Raw genomic sequence first — 7391 nt, forward strand, 5'->3', positions numbered from 1 at the left:
AAAAGTGTGATGGGTAATGTGTATTTTTCCACCGATTGAATTTGCGTAAAAAGGGTTATTGTTTTCTTTGGGATTTGGTACTAAATTTGACTGAATATAGTTTTTATTGGAACCTGTATCGACTAGGATTTTTAAAATTTCTCCACTCTTCGTTTTGCAGTTGAAATAAGGTAACGAAGAGCTGTTTAATCTAAAAAATGTACATCTGTCAGGTCTAGTGATTGTTCGTTTTCGTCGGTTTGTGTTGTATCGGAAAAGTCATAGTTGTATTCGTTGTTTTGGTAGTCATTGTTGTATTGATAATTTTGTTCGCTGTAAGGTTCAAAGTTTGAGTTTACATGAAAATTCCTTTGAACTTTTGGTTGCAGATCATTTTTGTTTGAAAAATTTGATGGTCGTTTGACAGTGAATTTGGGATTTGGTCTATTGGCGTAATTGATAGCATTTGTTCTTAAGCTAACGTCTACGTCCATTGGTTGAGGTGGTTTTGGTGGTCTTGGAGGGGGATTATTTGGTGGTTGATTAAATGGGTTTTGATTATGAAAACCATGTTGTTGGTTTACTGGATTTTGGGGATACCGTTGTTGACCATAAGGATTGAATATTTGATTTGGTTTTGGTATAAAAGCTAGCTCGGGATGGAATTTGGTTTGAGAAAGTTGTCGATTAAGATTTGGAAAAAAATTCTGTTGTTGGAATTGTTGTCTAGGAAATTGATTGTTAGCGTGATTTGCTCTAAAGTTTTGATTTTCTAACTTCAGGCAAAGGTGAAGAGCTTCTGGTAGGCTTTTTGGTTCTCTGATGCCGAGAAGCCTAGGAAGGTCACCCGAAAGTCCTCTGACAAACGTGTCAAGGGCTTTAGCACGGTAGTTTTCCGTAAGAAGATGTATTGCTTCTTCTCCTACTTCCATACAACCAATTTTGTTGAGGATTAATGATAGGTGCGAATACACTTTTTGGTAAAATTCGTTAATCGTTAGTCTTCCCTGTATGAGACAAGTCATTTGATACTCTAAAGTACCAATGTCTCTTTTGTCTGCATAATGGGTAGTTAGACAACGAGATATAGCCGTCCAATCTAAAGGCGTGTTATACGACTCTAGTGCTATATCTGCTTTCCCTATAATTTTGTTTCTAATTACATTTAAAATACCGAAATAGCGTGGAGTGCCTTTTGAGGGTTCGTATATCCTCAAAATCCGCTCGACACTCTTTTTCCAGGAGGTAAACTCCGAAGCGTTTCCTGAAAATTCTCGTAATGAGCGTACTACATCTGGTATTTTATCCATCTCGCTCATGTTATTCTGAAATTGTACGTCTATTGTCTGATCGGTTACTATGGGATTTGTTGTGTTATTAAGGACACTTTGAACTAAGTTGGGTCCATTCGTTTCTAGGGCTTGGGCTACCATAGTTTTAATTATGTTTACTAATTCTGGCGAAATTGGGTTAGCCGGAGCCGAAGGTCCTGCTGTAGCAGTGGGAGCAGCATTCCCTAGTAATGATGGCCTAATCAGGTTGTTTGGGTTAGACATTTTTGGAGAGGTCCTTATATGATTGTGTTATTTATTTTGTTTTAAAAAAATGTATGTTATCCTTTCTAGGAACGGGTTATTTATACTCTAGAGGGTCCGGTCAACTCCTGAGTTGGCTACGGAATCGCAGAGATAATTAATGTTATTTTGTTACTAAAAATATTTTTTTATAGGCTGTACAAGCCTTATTTTATTTGATTTGTTTATATTATGAACGATTTTGTATTATTAAATTTGCTTAATATAAATTTTACTTTTACTAATTTTCGTGAGAGGAAGAGAAAAATATATTTCCTTTTGTATAACAATTCACTTGATTCTTTTAAAAACTTTCACAATTTTAAAACAATTTTTGTTTTGAAGGATATTAAATGGAAATACATATATATATGTACATATATTCACTCTTTTAAACTTTTAAATTCTTTTAATTTATTTTGGTTTCTACAAATTTTCACAATCTTAACCTATTTCTTACATTATGATCAGCTTCATGGCGGCTGGCAATGATGATTTGGTCCTTTTTTCCTTCTGGATACTACTGGATCACCGTCTTGCTCCAAGTTGCTCACCTTCCTTCCTCAAGCGTGGGTAAGGAATTCAAATTCAGTTGCTTTCTCTTTGGCACTACTTATGGTACCTTTTTGAGGTTTTAATTATTTGTTGGGATTGCTCCTTATTTAGCATTACTTATGATGCCTTTTTACCGAAACTTCCCGTACCGGATAACTATTTCGAGTTGCTTCCCGTTTAGCACTGCATATGGTGCTTTTTTACCGAAACTTCTCGTGCCGTATATTTTAGGCTCGGGCGCCAGTTAATGACTTACTTGTTATAAAGTCAAAAAAATTAAAATTTTGTGGTCAAGAGTGACCTTTATTGGTTGAAATCAACTTAACAACTAACTCTAATTTACAATTAAACATATTCTTAATATTGCCTAAATCTACCTGCGTCAGTACTTTTGGTTAACGTTATGGCGGATGTTGGTTTCTAGTTACTTTCGCTTATGCGGCGCATGGCGGATGTTGTTCCCAATTGTTTGTTTCTGCTGACTAAACGTCTCGAATATTTCCTATTGGGTGATAGTTGACGTCGGCAGTTATTGGTTTACTTGCAATATTTCTGGTGTTAACTTATATGTCACCCGCAAAAACTACAAACATTGCTTTACAAAAACAACAATCGTTTGAAATAGCATCAGCAGCGTCACAAGTCAATATGGCAGCCAAATACATATGTAGTCGCACGCATCTTTCGCATCTCCGTTGTCAAGATCAACGAATGGCCGAAACTGGCGTTTTGTCAAAGAGTCAAGTGCTGAACACATTGAGTGCGACAGACTGTTCTGTCAAATATTAAAATACACACGTTCTTATGGACACAGTTATGTAGTTGTGCAGCTGCCTCAATAACTGTGTCCCTAAGAACGTATTCTAATATTTGACAGAACAGTCTGTCGCACTCAATGTGTTCAGCACTTGTGTGATGATAGAAAATCCAAGCTGTGCGGAAAAAAATAAATGAATGGCCGCTTATTGACCGCTTCCCTTGCCGCTGTAACAGCTTCGCCAATAAACTAGCGTAAATATGTATGCATATGTATCAGCTTGCATACATATCGACGCAGATTTTTGCGAGTCACGGAAAAATATTTTAGACAAATATTATAAATCGACAACTCCTATGTTGCCACTTTTCTCACTTCTTTCTGTGAAGAATCATCAGAAAGTTGTTCAATTTATGATTTTTAGCTTTTGCCATCGTCGCGAAAAGACGCTTGTTGGCAAAGGCATGCTCGGAGAGATGTTGCGGCGTCTGTTTTTATGAATGAAACGAGGTCGTTTGTGGAATATGCGCCTGCGTTTATGAATGAAATCATTTTTGTTGTAAAATTTACTACATTTGGGCTTCGCCAATTCGGCTGCCATATTGACTTGTGATGCTTCTGCTATTTAGACAATTGTTGTTTTTGTAGAACAATGCTTCAATTCTTTGTGGTGACATATTCACATGTGTACGCATATGTATGTTTGTATGCTTGTGCATTATTTGTTCGGAAGTGTATACAAATATATGTACATATAAGTATATAAGAATATATGAACATGCAGATCAATGCGCGCACACGCGTATACATGCAATCATATGAGCAGATAAAGAGATTAATATGATAGACGATGTATTTATACACACATATATTGTTTTGATAAATTCAATTTCTATTACTAAGAAATAATACAAAAATATTTATTAGTATAATATATTATGTAAAAATCAAATAATATTATTAAATATTCAAGTCCAAATTGGCTGTAAATAGTACTATGCATTCATATAAAATTATACTCATATCATAATTATATTTACATGTCAATATTGAATTGCTGACGGCAAAACGCAAAAGCATACATTCATACATATGTATGTATTTGCATATGTATCACACACAAGCGATCCTCTGGTTGAAAGCTAACATGAAGCATGAAAATATCACAATGCTGTTGTTGGGAGTATCATAAGGAGCATGCATGCATACGTATATTAGGCTTAGAAAAAATCTAACTACTTGTATATAGTATACAAAAGCATACAGGATCTTTTCCGCCAACCAAAAGTCACCTGCATATAAATACACATGTATGTATATTGCCCTGCATTGGCTCTCTTATTTACATTTACATGTTATTCTCATAGACTCTAAACACCCTTCAATCGCTGTTAAATGTGGTGAAACTCGCTCATAACTTGTCTGTGGTGAGACTCTTCCATCTCTGCCGAGTTAGCCAAAAATATTTTTACGTTATTCGCGCCGTGAATCTTCTCTATATTAAACGTTCTCTGCGGTGTCTACGCCAATTTAAGAAGAAGATGTATGAGTTCAACTAACGTTGTGTTGAGACCACAGTCGTAAATTTAAGAACTATATAAATATAAGAAATTTTTAAAGAAAGTTTGTTAGTTCTTAAGCAGCAACCGAACTGTAAGTTACACAATAAATAAAAATGTTAAAATTTAATCTTTCGTTCGGCTTTAATTACGAAAGTGGCGCAGTTGGAAACCCACGCAGTAATCAAAAGATTACGTCGGCATTAATCCAAAGATTGATAAGACTAAAAATACGTCAGTACACTAAATATTAATTAAAAAATAAAACTAATTTTTTTTATAAATTAAAAAGTGAACTAAGTGAAAAACGAGCCATTGAGCCAAATCTAGCAAGTATTATCCATAGTAGAAATATAACGTGCCTTAGAAGCGAAGAAACAGGAATGGTAAAGAGATACGACCACAGTATATACCAGTATATACAGTAGATAACCTTTTCGTGGTAGCTTTCTGAGGGGTGAATAGCGGCCATCTTCGATTTTCAGAGGTAGCAACACAGTGCTGTATATATTGAGGTAGTAAATACTTTGCAAATTTATTCTATTAAATAAAAAAAAACTATAAATATTGTTGCTTAATATAAAAGGAAATTATTTATTAATGATTTAAACCTCATAGTGTGTCATGTTTCGCCCATAAAAATATCATTTACTGATAGTCAGATATTCTTTATGTAGTGAGTTCTTATTAATAAAAAGCAGCCCTGTTTTTAGATTTTCTCGGTGGTGAGTTTTCTTCTGAATGTATTCGTTTACATTTGACCGACAGAAAACATAAAAGGTGCAGCTTTCCATATTCGAACATTCAAATTAAATCAAAACAAAGTTTAGTTTGTATAAAGTTACTAGATATTTTATTTAAAGTTTAATAATTGGAGAGAACATAGGTTTTATGTCCGTTGAACCAGCTATCGCCAAAGAAGCGGTACTTAAACGAAGTGAAAATATACAAGAAAACACACCCATCGTACGGGCTATTATTGGAATCAAGGAATTGATTACTCAAAATTATTTGAGTCGTATGTTAATACGGAGTTTCAAGCTACTAATCTTGGGTTGGCAATAAGAGAAATCAATCTAATGGTACGAGTAATGTAACCATTTTTTTATGCAAAGGTTTATGTATTTTAAAATATTCTTAGCTTTATTGTAGGCAGCAGCCGTTGAAACCTTAAGGAAGCCGATTTTCATGAAACGGATGAATTCATTAGACGAAAACATAGCTGTACAATATTCCTTGGATTCACATCTAATCTAGTGTCGTCGGGATTACTGGGGACATTACGATTCCTCGTTGAACATCAAATGGTGGATTGTCTAGTAACGACAGCGGGTAGCGTTGAAGAATACTTTATTAAATGCCTAGCTCCCACGTACATGGGATCATTCGAATTATCTGGCCGATCTTTACGGGATCGTGGTATAAATCGTATAGGTAATTGCAAGTTCGAGAATTGGCTCATGCTGCTACTTGATGAAATGGTTGAAGAGCAAAAAAGGAAAGGCATGATTTGGTCTCCTTCTCGTATTATACAACGACTTGGGGGAAAGGATAAACGACACCAGCTTAATATACTACTGGGCTGCGAAACATAAAATATCTGTGTTTTGCCCTGCGCTTACAGATGGTAGCCTAGGTGACATGATGTATTTCCTCTCTTTCCGTCACCCCGGATTAGTGGTAGATATTTTGTCCGATTTGCGACGTCTAAACACTATGGCTGTGAAAGCCACCAAATCGGGAATGATTATAATTGGTGGCGGTATTATAAAGCATCACATATGCAATGCGAATTTGATGAGATAGGAGCCGATTATTCCGTTTTTATTAACACAGCTTCGGAAATTCGGTGGCAGTGACAGTGGTGCTCGACCAGATGAGGCTATTTCTTAGAGTAAAATAAAGAAAGAAGCTTCACCAGTTAAGGTGTTTAGTTTAGTAGTGCCATTGATTGTTGGTGAGACTTTTGTTAAAAGACATTTAATTGTAAAAAAATGCAAATTTGTGGACTTTAACTTGTAATAGTAAGCGAACTTTTTAATAAAGATAAGTCAATATGTATTTCTCATAAACTTTTTATTCCAACGAAATTAAACAAATTTTATTAACATTATAAATATTTTTAATAATTTATTTTTGAATCTTTAAGTTTTGTATTTTCCACACCCCCTGAGGTTTGCAATAAGGCGCGTTACCGACATTTTTTAAGTGTTCGGTTCCCCGGTAGGCCTATTTTCACCTTTACAACATAAAGTAAACATAATTAATAATTTAAATAAAAATATTGCACAAAATAATTTAATAAGATTTTTAAGCTCCCACAACAGATGTATCCAAAATCCTATAACTCTACTAAATATATTAAAATACCGAAACTAACTTTTAAAAGGGGGAGGTAGTTACCTATGTGAAGTGCACAAAAATTTGATGTGCCGAAAATGAGGGTTGGCTGTCTGCCTATTAAAAATTCTTAAAGAAAAATATGTTCTAATCCTTATAAAAAGGGTTTTTTAGAAAGTTGGGTTGTGAATTTTCGCAGCAATAAAAAGGCTCTACATCTCCCATCATACTATGCAATTTTTTTGAAAATCCTATAAGATGACAACAAGAATCAAAATTGTCATTCAATATAGCATCAAGTTTTTTCAAAAAATCGATGAAGGGTTCAGGAGCTTTTACCAGATTTGACGAATCGTACACTTTTTCTTTTGTAAAAGTGAATGCGTCTTCAGGGATCTGATCTTTTTCAAAAAGTGGCAAAGGTTGGGAACAATTATGCAATTTAAAATATTCATAATACATATAACCACAAAAATATGCAAATTAATTTCGCTGTAGGAAATCGCTTTCAATTGCATCGATTTCGATACAATTCCTAACACTATAGAGGGCTATCTAAGAACGGTCTTGGCAAACCAAGGACTATCCTGAATCAAAGGGTCATTACATACTCTTTCAAGGGTATTG

General features: G+C 34.7%; 1 pseudogene; it reads left to right on the plus strand.

Annotated features, from left to right (window-relative positions):
- The first annotated feature begins 5196 nt into the window (after window positions 1–5196).
- LOC125777291 (probable deoxyhypusine synthase) lies at window positions 5197–6446 on the plus strand (annotated as a pseudogene).
- The last annotated feature ends 945 nt before the right edge of the window (window positions 6447–7391 follow it).

Source organism: Bactrocera dorsalis, chromosome 3 (assembly GCF_023373825.1).
Source record: "Bactrocera dorsalis isolate Fly_Bdor chromosome 3, ASM2337382v1, whole genome shotgun sequence".
NCBI classification, from domain to species: domain Eukaryota; kingdom Metazoa; phylum Arthropoda; class Insecta; order Diptera; family Tephritidae; genus Bactrocera; species Bactrocera dorsalis.